The 16,325-nt window shown below is 42.6% G+C and overlaps 1 protein-coding gene across 6 annotated transcripts in view; it reads right to left on the reverse strand.

The window, feature by feature from the left end:
• Positions 1–16,325, reverse strand: part of ccdc142 (coiled-coil domain containing 142) — a 192,698-nt gene that overhangs the window by 63,374 nt on the left and 112,999 nt on the right. The window lies entirely within an intron of this gene.

The raw sequence follows: 16,325 nt of genomic DNA on the forward strand, positions 1-16,325 counted from the left end.
TATAATCTATATTAATGACTTGGATGAAGGGACCAAGTGTAATGTAGCCAAGTTTGCTGATGATACAAAGATAGGTGGGAAAGCAAATTGTGAGGAGGACACAAAAAATCTGCAAAGGGATATTATAGACAGGCAAGTGAGTTGGCAAAAATTTGGCAGATGGAGTATAATGTGGGGAAATGTGAGGTTATCCACTTTGGCAGAAAAAATAGAAAAGCAAATTATTATTCAAATATAGAGAAAAAGTGCTGCATTACAGAGGAATCTGGAAGTCCTTGTGCATGAAACACAAAAAGTTAATAGACAGGTACAGCAAGCAATCAGGAAAGAAAATGGAATGTTGGCCTTTATTGCAAGGGGGATAGAGTATAAAAGCAGAGAAGTCATGCTACAACTGTACAGGGTATTGGTGAGGCCACACCTAGAGTACTACATTCAGTTTTGGTCTCCGTATCCAAGGAAGGATATACTTGCATTGGAGGCTGTTCAGAGAAGGTTCACTAGGTTGATGCCGGAGATGAGGGGGCTGACTTATGAAGATAGGTTGAACCTATACACAATGGAGTTCAGAAGAATGAGAGGTGATCTTATCGAAACATATAAGATAATGAGGGGGCTCGACAAGGTGGATGCAGAAGGGATATTTCCACCCATAGAGGAAACTAAAACTAGTTTCAGAATAATTTCGAGACTAAAAATAGTCTCAGAATAAGGGGCTGTCCATTTAAAATTGAGATGAGGAGGAATTTCTCCCAGAGGGTTGGAAATCTGTGGAATTCTCTGCCCCAGAGAGGTGTGGAGGCTGGGTCATTGAATATATTTAAGGCGGAGATAGACAGATTTTTGAGCGATATGGGAATAAAAGGTTATGGGGAGCGGGCAGGAAAATGGTACTGAGTCCATGATCAGATCAGCCATGATCTTATTAAATGGCAGAGCAGGCTCGAGGGGCCAGGTGGCCTACTCCTGCTCCTATTTCTTATGTTCTTATGTCTGTTGACAAACTGCCATGATAATGTCTATCAGCAAAACAAAAAACAATACTGACTTAAAATACCCTGTAGTCGGCTGAAAAACATCAGACTGTTAACAGCACAGAAACAGGCCATTTAACCTATCGGTCTGCAGCAATGTTTTTTGCACATTAGCCACCTGGCTTAATCCAGATACCCTTTGATATGCTATTTTCAGGCAACTATCTAATTCCTATTTTAAAGAATTTATGAACTCTGCTTCAACAACAATTCCATTCTGGCTATCTTTTCTAACCTCTCCTTTAGTTCTTTGTGATTATCTTCAATTTGCACATTTTCGTTACTGTTTTATTGACCAATGGAAACCATCTATCACTATTTAACTCATCATAAAAGCAGTAACATGTCTTGGGAGTTATGATGATGGCTACAAACCACTTTCATTGTTGACAATGTCATCACAACCCCTCGACATGTTAATGCTTTGGGACATGCTCCAGTTTGCATATTATTATACATTGTATATAAAATCATCCAAAAAATTAATGAGCTTTATCTAATGACTTTTTTAGCTTTTAAAACATAACATCTGAAAAGGGATTTTTGCATTTATGCTACTCTACTTTTTCATATTCACCTCTCCTACTTTAAACTTCCTTTGTGACAAACACAGGGATAGACAAGTGGTTAAGCCTGTGCCAATGTTGATTTTTAATTTGCTAGGAAGTGCACAACAGAAGGCCCTTGTTGACATGCCAGCTTTTCATTCTCTCCTTGTGGGGGAGCTGCCCCCTCTCTACTGTGCGGCTTCCTCCAAACTGCCTCGCCAAAACAGTCATGAAGGAAATCATGGGCATGCCTTGGCGCGCATTACACGACGATGCCACTCCTTACACAAAACCAACATTTTTGTCAATTAATGGCCTTTTTAAAAATAACTGGCAAAGTACTTTGTTTAAATGCTGTACAATTCTGCTACAGCTCGGAGTATTGAAAAAGAAGCCCCAATGGGGAGTGCAGCCAGAGCCAAGGCACCACGGGTGCCTCAGCTGCACAGGGGTGAGGGACAAAGAACAAAAGAGCTTTAGTGGTTGGGGATTCAATAGTTAGGAGAATATGCGAGATGTTTCTGCAGCTCTGACAGGACTCCAGGATGGTATGGTGCCTCCCTGATGGTACATAGGTAGTAAGAGGGATGAGTTCCTGCAGGCAGAATTTAGGGAGCAAGGAGAAAAATGAAAGGGTAGGATCTCAAAGGTAGTAATCTCCGTGTTACTACTGGTGCCACGTGCTAATGAGTACAAGAACAGAAGGATGGAGGGGATAAACGCGTGGCTGGAGAATTGGTGCACGAGAGAGGACTTTAAATTGCTGAGGCATTGGGACCGCTTCTGGGGGAGATAGGACCTGTACAAACCGGACGGGTTGCACCTCATCAGCGCCAGGACCAATATCCTTGCGGGGAGTTTTGCTAGTGCTGTTGGGGAGAGTTTAAACTAGCAGAGGGATGGGAACCTGAGAACAAATTCAATAGGGAAGGAAGTAAAGCTAAAATTGGAAAGCAAGAATGTAGAAAGTGAATCTGTAAGCCAGAGGAAACAAGGGTTAGCAAGTAGTAATCAAGGAGGTCTTCCTGTGCTCAATGGTATATACTTCAATACAAGGAGTATAGCAAACAAGGCAGATGAGCTGAGAGCACAGGAAGACACTTGGGAGTATGGCATTATAGCCATTACAGAGACATGGCTGAAAGAGGGGAAGGTTTTGGCAGCTGAATATTCCTGATTACAGGATTAAAAAAAAAATAGGACAGAGAGAGGGTAAAAAAAGGAGGAGGGTTGCAGTATTAATTAAATGTGAGGAGGGATGATATGTTAGAGGGATCATCAAATGAGGCCATATGGGTCGAACTAAAAAATAAAAAAGGAGCGATCACACTACTGGGTGTATATTGTAGACCAAAAACAGTGGGAGAGATATAGAAGAGCAAATGTGTAGACAAATTTCTGTGTTCAAAAACCATAGGGCAGTAACAGTAGGGGATTTCAACTATTCCAATATTGATTGGGACAAACGTAACATGAAGGATATAGAAGGTGCGGAATTCCTAAAATGCATTCAAGAGAACTTTTTGTGTCAGTATGTAATAAGCCCAACACAGGAGGGGGCGGTTCTGGATTTAGTTTGGGGGAATGAAGCTGGGCAAGTGGAAGGGGTATCAGTGGGAGAGCACTTGGGTGGCAGTGACCATAATTCAGTCAGATTCAAGGTAGTTATGGATAAGGACAAGGATAGACAAGGAATAAAAGTCCCAAATTGGGGAAAAGCTAACTTTGCTAAGTTGAGAAGTGATTTGGCCACAGTGGACTGGAAACAGATACTTGAAGGTAAATCAGTGTCGGAACAGTGGGAGGCATTCAAGGAGGAGATCCGGAGGGCTCAGGCCAAATATGTGCCCTTAAAGAAAAAGGGTGGGAATAACAATTCTAGAGCCCTCTGGATGTCTAGGGACTTACAGGGGAGGATAAAGAAAAAAAAGGAACCTTATGTTATATACCGACGGCTAAATACTGTAGAATCTCTGGAGGAATATAGAAAGTTCAGAGGTGAAATTAAAAAGGAGCTAAAAGAGAAATTCTTGGCAAGTAAAATCAAGGAAAACCCAAAGATTTTCTATAAATATATTAATAGCAAGAGGATAACTAAATAAAGGGTAGGGCCTATTAGAGACCATGAGGATAATGTGTGTGTGGAGGTGGAAGATGTGGGCATGGTTCTCAATGAATACTTGGCGTCTGTTTTTACAAAGAAAAGGGGCAATGCAGATACTGCTATCGAGGAGGAGTGTGAAATTCTGGATGTAATAAACATAGTGAGAGAGGAGATATTAAGCAGCTTTGAAAGTGGTTAAGTCCCCAGGCCCGGATGAAATGCATCCCAGGCTGTTGAGCGAAGCAAAAGAAGAAAGCAGAGGCCTTGACCATCATTTTCCAGTCCTTTTTGGATTCAAGCATGCTGCCAGAAGACTGGAGGACTGCTAATGTGGTACACTTGTTTAAGAAGGGAGAAAGGGATAGGCCGAGTAATTACAGGCATGTCAGCCTAACCTCAGTGGTGGGAAAATTATTGGAAAAAATCCTGAAGGACAGGATAAATCTACATTTAGAAAGGCAAGGATTAATTAGGGACAGTCAGCATGGATATGTTAAGGTAAGATCGTGCTTGACCAACCTGACTGAATTTTTCGAGGAGGTAACCAGGAGGGTCGATGAGGTTAGTGCGTATGATGTAGTGTATATGGACTTTAGCAAAGCTTTTGATAAGGTGGCATACTGGTCACGAAGCAAAGGATAATGGTTGATGGATGTTTTTGTGACTGGAAGGATGTTTCCAGTGGAGTTCTGCAGGGCTCAGTACTGGGTCCCTTGCTTTTTGTGGTATACATCAATGATTTAGATGTGAATATAGGGGGTATGATTTAAAAATTTGCAGATGACACTAAAATTGGCTGTGTGGTTGATAATGAAGAGGAAAGTCATGGACTGCAGGAGGATGTCAATCTGATCAGGTGGGAAGAACAGTGGCAAATGGAATTCAATTCGGAGAAGTGTGAGGTAATGCACTTGGGGAGGGCTAATAAGGGAAGGGGATATACATTAAATGGTAGGCCACTTGAAGTGTAGAGGAACAAAGGGACCTTGGAGTGCTTGTGCACAGATCCCTGAAAGTAGCAGGCTAGGTGGATAAGGTGGTTAAGAAGGCATACAGAATGCTTGCCTTTATTGGTCGAGGCAGAGAATACAAGAGCAGGGAGGTTATGCTTAAATTGTATAATAGGCCACAGCTGGAATACTGCATGCAGTTCTGGTCGCTGTATTAGAGGAAGGACATGATTGCACTGGAGAGGGTGCAGAGGAGATTTATGAGGATGCTGCCTGGAATGGAGAATCTTAACTATGAAGACAGATTGGATAGGCTGGGTTTGTTCTCCTTGCAACAGAAGAGGCTGAGAGGAGACCTCATTGAGGTGTATAAAGTTTTGATGGACCTGGATATAGTGGATAGCAAGGGCCTATTTCCCTTGGTGGAGGGGTCAATTATGAGGGGGCATAGGTTTAAGGTGGTTGGTGGAAGGTTTAGAAGAGATTTGAGGGGAAGCTTCTTTACGCAGACAATTGTGGGGGTTTGGAACTCACTGGACGGAAAGGTGGTAGAGGCAGAAACCCTCACCACATTTAAAAGGTGCTTGGATTGGCACTTGAAGTGCCGTAACCTGCAGGGATACAGATCTAAGGCTGGTAAGTGGGATGAGACTGGATAACCTCTTATTGGCTGGTGCAGATACGATGGTAAGTACTTCAGGGAATCTAATACGGCCAGAGTGGTCTCCTGGACTAATTTCGATCGCCTGGATGGGTCAGAGAGAAATTTTCCCAGATTTTTCCCCCCTAAATTGGCCTGGGTTTTTATAAGAACCTAAGAATTAGGAACAGGAGTAGGCCATCTAGCCCCTTGAGCCTGCTCCGCCATGGCTGATCTGGCCGTGGACTCAGCTCCACTTACCCGCCCGCTCCCCGTAACCCTTAATTCCCTTATTGGTTAAAAATCTATCTATCTGTGACTTGAATACATTCAATGAGCTAGCCTCAACTGCTTCCCTGGGCAGAGAATTCCACAGATTCACAACCCTCTGGGAGAAGAAATTCCTTCTCAACTCGGTTTTAAATTGGCTCCCCCGTATTTTGAGGTTGTGCCCCCTAGTTCTAGTCTCCCCGACCAGTGGAAACAACCTCTCTGCCTCTATCTTGTCTATCCCTTTCATTATTTTAAATGTTTCTATAAGATCACCCCTCATCCTTCTGAACTCCAACGAGTAAAGACCCAGTCTACTCAATCTATCATCATAAGGTAACCCTCTCATCTCCGGAATCAGCCTTGTGAATCGTCTCTGTACCCCCTCCAAAGCTAGTATATCCTTCCTTAAGTAAGGTGACCAAAACTGCACGCAGTACTCCAGATGCGGCCTCACCAATACCCTGTACAGTTGCAGCAGGACCTCCCTGCTTTTGTACTCCATCCCTCTCGCAATGAAGGCCAATATTCCATTCACCTTCCTGATTACCTGCTGCACCTGCAAACTGACTTTTTGGGATTCAGGCACAAGGACCCCCAGGTCCCTCTGCACCGCAGCATGTTGTAATTTCTCCCCATTCAAATAATATTCCCTTTTACTGTTTTTTTTCCCCCAAGATGGATGACCTCACACTTTCCGACATTGTATTCCATCTGCCAAACCTTAGCCCATTCGCTTAACCTATCTAAATCTCTTTGCAGCCTTTCTGTATCCTCTACACAACCCGCTTTCCCACTAATCTTTGTGTCATCTGCAAATTTTGTTACACTACACTGTCCCCTCTTCCAGGTCATCTATGTATACTGTAAACAGTTGTGGTCCCAGCACCGATCCCTGTGGCACACCACTAACCACCGATTTCCAACCCGAAAAGGACCCATTTATCCCGACTCTCTGCTTTCTGTTTGCCAGCCAATTCTCTATCCATGCTAATACATTTCCTCTGACTCCGCGTACCTTTATTTTCTGCAGTAACCTTTTGTGTGGCACCTTATCGAATGCCTTTTGAAAATCTAAATACACCACATCCATCGGTACACCTTTATCCACCATGCTCGTTATATCCTCAAAGAATTCCAGTAAATTCATTAAACGTGATTTCCCCTTCATGAATCCATGTTGCGTCTGCTTGATTGCACTATTCCTATCTAGATGTCCCGCTATTTCTTCCTTAATGATAGTTTCAAGCATTTTTCCCACTACAGATGTTAAACTAACCTGCCTTTTGTCTGCCCCCTTTTTTAAACAGAGGCGTTACATTAGCTGCTTTCCAATCCGCTGGTACCTCCCCAGAGTCCAGAGAATTTTGGTAGATCATAACGAATGCATCTGCTATAACTTCCGCCATCTCTTTTAATACCCTGGGATGCATTTCATCAGGACCAGGGGACTTGTCTACCTCGAGTCCCATTAGCCTGTCCAGCACCACCCCCCTAGTGATAGTGATTGTCTCAAGGTCCTCCCTTCCCACATTCCTGTGACCAGCAATTTTTGGCATGGTTTTTGTGTCTTCCACTGTTAAGACCGAAGCAAAATAATTGTTTAAGGTCTCAGCCATTTCCACATTTCCCATTATTAAATCCCCCTTCTCATCTTCTAAGGGATCAACATTTACTTTAGTCACTCTTTTCCGTTTTATATATCTGTAAAAGCTTTTACTATCCGTTTTTATGTTTTGCGCAAGTTTACCTTCGTAATTTATCTTTCCTTGTATTCTTTATTGCTTTCTTAGTTATTCTTTGCTGTCGTTTAAAATTTTCCCACTGTTCTATTTTCCCACTAACCTTGGCCACCTTATACACATTGGTTTTTAATTTGATACTCTCCTTTATTTCCTTGGTTATCCACGGCTGGTTATCCCTTCTCTTACCGCCCTTCTTTTTCACTGGAATATATTTTTGTTGAGCAGTATGAAAGAGCTCCTTCAAAGTCCTCCACTATTCCTTAATTGTGCCACCGTTTAGTCTGTGTTTCCAGTCTACTTTAGCCAACTTTGCCCTCATCCCACTGTAGTCCCCTTTGTTTAAGCATAGTATGCTCGTTTGAGACACTACTTCCTCATCCTCAATCTGTATTACAAATTCAACCATACTGTGATCACTCATTCCGAGAGGATCTTTTACTAGGAGATCGTTTATTATTCCTGTCTCATTACACAGGACCAGATCTAAGATAGCTTGCTCCCTTTCAGGTTCTGTAACATACTGTTCTAAGAAACAATCCTGTATGCATTCTATGAATTCCTCCTCCAGGCTACCCCGTGCGATTTGATTTGACCAATCGATATGTAGGTTAAAATCCCCCATGATTACTGCCGTTCCTTTTTCACATGCCTCCATTATTCCCTTGATTATTGCCCTCCCCACCGTGAAGTTATTATTTGGGGGCCTATAAACTACACCCACCAGTGACTTTTTCCCCATACTAGCTCTAATCTCCACCCACAATAATTCAACATTTTGTTAATTAGAGTCAATATCGTCTCTCACAACTGCCCTGATATCATCCTTTATTAACAGAGCTACCCCACCTCCTTTCCCTTCTTGTCTATCTTTCCGAATCGTCAGATACCCCTGTATGTTTAATTCCCAGTCTTGGCCACCCTGCAACCACGTTTCTGTAATGGCCACCAAATCATACCCATTTGTAATGATTTGTGCCGTCAACTCATTTACTTTATTTCGAATGCTGCGCGCGTTTAGGTAGAGTGTTTTAATACTAGTTTTTAAACCATGATTTTTAGTTTTGACCCCTCGTGCAGCCCCTTTATATTCAGTGGCCCTTTTTGTTTTTTGCCTTGGGTTTCTCTGCCCTCCAGTTTTACTCATCTCTTTTCTGTCTTTTGCTTTTGTCTCCTTTTTTGTTTCCCTCTGTCTCCCTGCATTGGTTCCCATCTCCCTGCCATATTAGTTTAACTCCTCCCCAACAGCACTAGCAAACACTCCCCCTTGGACATTGGTTCCGGTCCTGCCCAGGTGCAGACCGTCCGGTTTGTACTGGTCCCACCTCCCCCAGAACCGGTTCCAATGCCCCAGGAATTTGAATCCCTCCCTGCTGCACCACTGCTCAAGCCACGTATTCATCTGAGCTATCCTGCGATTCCTACTCTGACTAGCTCGTGGCACTGGTAGCAATCCTGAGATTATTACTTTTGAGGTGCTACGTTTTAATTTAGCTCCTAGCTCCTTAAATTTGTCTTGTAGGATCTCATCCCTTTTTTTACCTATATCTGTTTTTTTGCCTCTCCGAGGAGATCGCATGACTCCAGGTGGGGTAGAGTGTAAAATGTTGCGATACCTGGGGCATCATAGATGTATGGGGCAGACTGGTTGGGCCAGATGCTCTTTACCTTTCCACCATTGTTCATAGGTTTATATGTAACCTTCAGGGCTGGTGACCGAGGGTCGTGTGGCTCTTTGTCGGCCGGCACGGACACGATGGGCCGAAATGGCTTTAAATTTCTATGTTTCTAATGTACTCTATTTTTTACTTGAAAATATGCCCATACTACTTGTAGTACTTGTTCTGTCAGCATTCTTAGCAGGTACAAGGTGAACAATTAATTCCTGCTTTGAAGTTTTGATTATATATGGGGTAACAGCTTTATTGCTATTGTACATTTACTTATACAAATACCTACATTTATACATGGGATTACCTGTGTAAGGTTTGACAGAAGTAACAATCATCTTAATTGAATAACACAATCAATAAAAACAACATGAACAGAAAAATTTACCCTCATAAATATAAAGGAAAAATAAAGGTTGGGAATTTGCGGTCAGCTGCAAGACAAAGCAAAGCCATTCGCCACTGGCCTCAAAGTACGCTGCACACAAGGATCTCTGGATCCCTGAGTCGAGAATGTCGGGTTTTTCGACATTGAATTCAACTAAGTATAGTGGGGATCCCCTTGTCTGAACGACTGTGACATCAACAAGCTGTCTAAGCAGCCAATCGAAAGGCAGAATTCTCAGACATCAAACAAGGAAGTGAGTAAGCTCTTTACATTCTAACTTCTTAAAAATGTTACCGAGAGGGCTCTCAAGGGAAAAGGCAAACCTGAAATAAAGATGGACAAATTTAAAATAAAACATTTAAAAAATATATTTCTTAAAAATTGTAATTTTTATTCAAATGTATAAATTTCACACTGCAAAAAAATTAAATTAGTTTTCCAGGCTCTTAGCATTTGTTTAGAAGTAATAATGCTGTCAAAACCACTGTTATGTGTACTTTTAAGTGGGGAATTCAACAGCATACTTACTGCGGAAGAGTTTCCCTGCTTTGGGTGATTACACAGACTGCCGGCTGTGTGTGGGGAGGTGGGTGGGGGGCACAGCACAGCCTGTTTCGGATCTGTCCTTGACAAGTCGCAACTTCCGGATTTCCAAATGCCGAAGTTGCGATCAGTTTCAAAGACGGAATGACGGCGAACACTGCCAGTTCGCCATCATCCCGACCGCAAATTTCGAGCCAAGATTGTGCAACTTTTTCAAGCAGAAGTCTAGCTGTTCACAAAAATCTTGTCAACAATTATCCAAATCGTCATACTCGCTCATGGAATTTATTTTACCAATTTAAGTTAAAAGTTCCACATAGTTACTTGTATTGTGTTAGAAATATTATTGTTTCTGATAGATAAATGGGACATGTATTGATTCATTGGACTTATAACTTGGAATTCAAAAGGGTTTGTCTTTTGGTCTGTGGTACTAGGTTAATAAAAGCCCCCAGCATTAATCTCCGTCCAGAATACTAAGTGCTTTAGTGGTTGTTTTAGAATTGTTGCATGATGTTTAATTACATCCTTATGCCTCTATTCAAAATCTCTTGGTAGAAGCCTGAATTGAATCCTATCAGGATTGATTTCCTGTCAAACTGATGCATTAATAAGGCCATCAGGGATAGTGGGACAATGTGAACAACCAGATTAAACTATCGCTCAATTTACATTTATGAACTCAACTGGCACTCCCTGCTTAAAAATCAATTATTATTGGCACGCATGGCATAAATTCTAAAACCTACTTTGATCTGGTTGTAACTGTGCTGTCCTGCCTACTATTAAAAGTAGTCAATAATAATTAAGAATTCAGTGACCTTTTCACCCTTACACTTTACTTCAGCTATAATTATTAACTGTAGTTCCTGGGTGACCTTCAAACCAACAGGAGAAAAGCCATTAATCAGATCAGAGATTTCCAATGAGCTGCAAATAATGTTAATTTACAAAGGTTATTAAAAAAAAATCAGAAACCAACAACATTGTACAGCTTCAATATAGCCATCAATAGCAATATTTAGATTAAATGACATTCATAATTACCAGCAATGTTGTTAGTATGCACACTATTACAGACTAATGCCTATCTTCTATGCAGACATAGCTGCAACCCTCCAGCCAATTCAAGGTTTTCCTTGCAGTAAACTATCCTCAAAACTATCCTCAAAAAAGTCTTCTATGTTTCCTATCATAGTTCAGAAATAGGAGGGATCGGACAGGGGCAAATGCGAAGCAGTCCAAGATTGTAGTGCATGTATGTAAATGCACGGAGCGTCGTATGTAAGGTCGGTGAGCTGCAGGCACAAATGGCCACAAGGGACTATAATGTAGTGGTAAATAACAGAGCTTAAAGAAGGGGAGAATTGGGAACGTAATATTCCTGGCTGCAAGATATTCAAGAAAGATAGGAAAGGAAAAAAAAGGAGGGGAGTGATCAAATAAACTATTACAGCACTGGAGGGGAATGATGTAGTTGAGAGGCCAAAGGCAGAGTAGAATGAAGGAACAATAGAGGAGCTATTATTAAACATAGAAAATAGGTGCAGGAGTAGACCATTCGGCCCTTCGAGCCTGCACCGCCATTCAATAAGATCATGGCTGATCATTCCTTCAGTACCCCTTTCCTGCTTTTTCTCCATACCCCTTGATCCCCTTAGCCGTAAGGGTAATATATAACTCCCTCTTAAATATATCCAATGAACTGGCATCAACAACTCTCAGCGGCAGGGAATTCCACAGGTCAACAACTCTCTGAGTGAAGAAGTTTCTCCTCATCTCAGTCCTAAATGGCCTACCCCTTATCCTAAGACTATGTCCCCTGGTTCTGGACTTCCCCAACATCGGGAACATTCTTCCCGCATCTAACCTGTCCAGTCCTGTCAGAATCTTATACGTTTCTATGAGATCCCCTCTCATCCTTCTAAACTCCAGTGAATAAAGGCCCAGTTGATCCAGTCTCTCCTCATATGACAGTCCAGCCATCCCTGGAATCAGTCTGGTGAACCTTTGCTGCACTCCCTCAATAGCAAGAACAAACTTCCTCAGATTATTCTACTAGATGCATACTATAGGCCACCAACTAGAGGAACAAATTTGCAGGCAAATTATGGAAAGATACCACAGAGTAGAGATAATGCGGGACTTCAATTTTTAAACATTTATTTGTTTACAGGATGTGGACGTTGCTGGCAAGGTCAGCATTTATTGCCCATCCCTAATTGCCCTCAAGAAGGTGGTGGTGAGCCACATGTTTGAATCGCTGCAGTCCTTATGGTGAAGTAACTCCCACAGCGGTTTGGTACAACTGAGTGGCTTGAGGGCAGTTAAGAGTCAACCACATTGCGGTGGGTCTAGAGTCACATATCGACCACACCGGGTAAGGACAGCAGATTTCCTTCCCTAAAGGACATAAGTGAATCAGTGGGTTTTTACAACAATCCAGTAGTTTCATATGGTCACCATGACTGATACTAGCTTTTTAATTCCAGATTTTAATTTAATTTACTGAATTTAAATCCCGCCAGCTGCCATGGTGAGATCTGAACTCACGTCTCCAGATCATTAGTCCAGGCCTCTGGATTACTAGGCCAGTAACATAACCACTATGCTACCGTACCCTCGTATTATCCTATTACAGACTGGGATAGTAGCAGAGTGAACAGCAAAGAAGAATTCCTGAAGTGTGTACAAGAGAACTTTCTTGATCAGTATGTTTCCAGCCCAACGAGGAAGGAAGCAGTGCTATATTTAGTTCTGGGGAATGAAGTGGGATAGATGGAGCATGTTTCAGTGGGAGAGCATTTGGGGAAGTGATCATAATAGCATCAGAAATGTTTCTGTACATGCGCAGAGTATTTTTAACAGAGTTACATGGAAAGACAGAATGTGTGTGAAATACAAGAAAACTGTGGTCATGATACTGATGCATCATCACTGGAAAGTTACAGCAGCAATCCTTTCAGAAACACTAAATACCCAAACCAGTCAGTTTATGGGGAAGCAGAAAGGATATTTCAGGCCCACAAAAAAAAATTTGGCCTGCTGCCGATCCATCCGAGCGCCCCCTTTCCCCAAACAGGATTACCTCCTCCCTCCATCATAGGCTCTGACCGTCAGCCAGCTCAACATGGGAGCCAATCGATATCCCCACCCCACCCCACCCCCCTCAACTGGCGAGTTGCAGCACGGTGCCTGCTCGTCACCCACAACTCGTAGCAACATTTTTTGGGGGGAATCTTTCTGTGTACGAATTGGATACCACATTTGCCTAGATAACAGTGACTACACATACAAAAGTAATTCATTGGCTGGTAAGTGCTTTGGGACTTTGAGAATGGGAAAGGTGCATATTTTTCATCTAGTACGTATCAGCAGCCAAAGTAACAATCTAAGAACTATTTCAGTATCTGTAGTTTAGACTGATTTAAACATCCTTTGTGGAACAATAAAATATGTGCAAAAAGGCTTCTTAGACAGGACGTTATTGATTTCTGTTTAAATCTAATGAACAGCATTGCAAACAATTAGTTAATTTGCTTAATCCTATATAATACCCACCCCACAAGGTTGTGACATCAAGGTCCAGGGCCATCAGTCATAAAATATATCTGGTCTATGTTTTGGAGACCTGGAGAGCTTTTAAATAAGTGATTGGATGGACTGATCATAGTTCCAAGAATTTAAATTGAGAAGTTGGAAAAGGTTTAGAAGAATGACATTATCCAACTTTCCTAACTGGAATCACGCTTCCCGTTTTCCAGCCACGCAGTCTGAAAACCTGCAACAATTAATAGCTTACAGTAATAACTTCAATATTCTGGTTTTATTTCATAACTTAGCCCTCTAACACCGCTTGTGAATTTACTTTTCTCAACATTCATGTTTTCAGCAGTTGCTAATGTCGATGCCGGGCAGCAGACAGCTTCCTGGTTTTGATGTTTTCCATCCCTGGCACCACCTTGGTGAATCGAAGCTGAACAAGTTCTATGGGCCCGAAATTGACGAAGGCCTCCACCCACCCAAAGGACCGCCGAGGTACCTGACGGTACTTTGGGTGGGGCTTTCATCAAAAAGGTCCCTCGAAGGTTGGCTGGCGGCAAATGAGGGACTTACGCCGCCAATCTGGGGCGGCAGCTCTCATTCTCGGGAGCAAAGGCGCTTGCCGCCCAAATGCCGCCGAGGATGGAGTTGGGCCCACGGAAGGTCGAAAACCTGCAAAGAAAAAACATTTTTTTTTTTTTAAAACCATCGGAACACCTTTTGGGGATCCCATACAGGTAAGTCCCTGTAAAGAAAAAGAAATAAAAAATGTTGACTCACCTTTTTTTTCAGCTCTTCAGACCTACCGTCGGGGACAGACCAGCCTCCTTACAGCGGTCCACCCCAGTTCTGGCGCTGACTCCCGGCTGCATGAATACGGCATCTCAGCAGGCGGGAGTCCACTTACGCCACTCGGCCGTCCGATGACGTCAGCGGGCTGTTCCGTGTGGTTCTCCCCTCCAGCCCGCTCCAGACCAAACGGAAAGTGGCACTGGGCGGAACCGGAAGAGGAATGTCGGTGGCAGTGGGCGGTGAGTCCATCAAATTCGGGCTCTATATCTTTAACATCTTTTCGATAATGGGGCACCACAAACTGTACACAGTACTGGAGTCTAGGTAGTGTTTTGTACCCATTGATCATTACTTCTTTACTCCTGTACTTTAAGCCTCTGTTAAAAAAACTGGACACTAGCCTTTTTATGGCTGTATCTGCTGATGGTCACAATTTCAGGAAATTATGGCCCCGATATTGGTGGCCTTGCCACCCAATGCCACCGAATTTTACCTTTGGTCTCCCCTCTGTGCCAGTTTCCACTTGGGCTGGAGGGGAGCACCGCCGGGAACTGCCCGCTGGCGGCCAAGTAGTGCAAGTGGCCTCCCGCCCGTCAATATGCCAGATTGGTGTTGGCGGGAGTCGGCGCCAGCAGGGGAAAGGGCTGCTGCGTGCAGGCTGGTCTAACCTCGACAGTAAGTATGGAGACCTGCAATAAAAGGGTTAGTGAACATCTTTTAAATTATTTATTTACAGCGACTTACCTGGATGGGGTCCCCTGGAGGTGTTCAGGTGGGTTTTTTTTTTCTTTGTAATGATTTTTAATTTCAGGCCTTCCACCCTCCCTGGGCCCGACTCCATCCTCGGTGGCACTTGGGCGGCAAGAGCCTTTGCTGCAGAGATTGAGAGCTCCTGCCCACTACCGCCCAGATTGACGGCGTAATCTGTTATTTTGCCTCCGAGCGGTACTGCCACTCCTTTTAGTGGAATCTTCCTGGCAAAGAACCGCGCAATCTCTCGGCAGCCGTCAGCAGTCCTTTGGGCGGCACTTGGGCGGGCCTTGGGTTTCACCGATTTCAGGCCCATAGTAATTATTCTGTAAAACTCATTATTACCCAATATTACGTAGTGGACATTGTGAATACAGTCCACTCCCTTTTGCCCTTCAAGGGCTATCATCAGGAAAAAGAGTAATATAGTGGAGTTTTCCATTATCGAGCAAGAAACAATGTGCAACTTAATCAAAGTTTTGGTACATTTTAAAGTAACCAAACGATTAGTCCAATTTCCTCGTTCAATCCTGGAGCAAATATTTCCTTTCCCAGCAATTACTGATACTGACTTACGAGTATGTACTAATTGCACCATTAAAACCTTGTTTATAGCACCGAGAAACAAGCAGTGTGTATTTGTTTTGGGTCATCAAAACAGTACTATACCAAAAAGGGAAAAAACCCTCATGCCTACCATCTGATTCTGGCTGAATAAATTGCTCTTTAACACTCCTACTGATCTTAATCTGGCTCTGCATTTTATACTTTAATTTTGTTACTGAATACTGAATTGCTGCTTCATGCACTCTCCTGTTTTTAAATCCCAAATTCTATAATCCTTTTTCCTTTATTTTGCAAAATTAGATTATGCAAGTGCTGAAATTAAGTCTAGGTCACAAACACTCCTGTTATAATGATCAGAAGAGAAGCTAAAGAATTGAAGTCCATAAACACTCATGGAATAGCAATTAGCTGAGGACTCATTGATCTAATGCACAAATTACTGCGGCAAGATCAACAAAACAGTACCTTTGGGATTTTAGGCATAAAACACATTCCATGAAATTGGATCTCAAGGACTGATTCACCCCTGGAATATCACTCAGTAGGGTTATCAGGTATTTGCATATAATAATGATAATACATTCACACAAGTACAAACACATGATAAGGGTGTTAATTTTTATGCTCAATTTTTGGCCAACAAAATAACCTGTAACAATGCAAAATAAAGCTGTTTTAATCTGATTGGAGTCAGTACCAAGTGAGGATGCCAAATAATGTAGAAGAGAACCAAAATGAGCATTATCCTCTGGAGAGAGGAGACGACATCAGCAGCTCCATTTTT

Source organism: Pristiophorus japonicus, chromosome 2 (genome assembly GCF_044704955.1).
Source record: "Pristiophorus japonicus isolate sPriJap1 chromosome 2, sPriJap1.hap1, whole genome shotgun sequence".
Lineage (NCBI taxonomy): Eukaryota > Metazoa > Chordata > Chondrichthyes > Pristiophoridae > Pristiophorus > Pristiophorus japonicus.